This window comes from Rhagoletis pomonella, unplaced genomic scaffold, assembly GCF_013731165.1.
Source record: "Rhagoletis pomonella isolate Grant_MI unplaced genomic scaffold, Rhpom_1.0 Rhpom_scaffold_02488, whole genome shotgun sequence".
In the NCBI taxonomy this organism is placed as follows: domain Eukaryota; kingdom Metazoa; phylum Arthropoda; class Insecta; order Diptera; family Tephritidae; genus Rhagoletis; species Rhagoletis pomonella.
In genome coordinates, this window is record NW_023461042.1 from 28,913 (window position 1) to 29,462 (window position 550).

The following is a 550-nucleotide window of genomic DNA, read 5'->3' on the forward strand; positions in this document are numbered from 1 at the left end:
GCGATTTTTTATTAAAAATTTTCATTATTTATTCATATATTAAACGAAAGAAGATACCGAAAAGCATTGAACAGTGCACACATCTCATAAGGAAAAGTGAATTATTACGATATACTAATACAGTAGTGTTTAAAAAGTGAGAACAGGTGATTTAGTGAATCTTTATCGGTGTAATTGCCCATAGAAAACAACGAAATTTAACAAAAGTTTTTTGTTCATAACTTTTAAATGGTTAAAAATATTAGTTCCCCCCCTCCGGATTGTTATTAGGGGGGCCGAAACGCGTCGTTTGGTACCCCTCCCGACTTTTCCACACCTTTTTTAGGGGTTGTTACCCCACCCTTGAGAATTACCATTTTCATTATTTATCGAAGTATTGATTTTGTTAAGAAAAGCGCCGCAGGCGAAAATTTTTAATCACCCCTATGCTGTAATCCGAAAGTTCGTAGTTACGAATTCGTAGCTCCGTTCCGAAAATTCGAAAATTGGTTTGCTGTAATCCGATCGTAACTATCAACGGCGTTGCCAACTAAAATAGTGAAATTCGAAG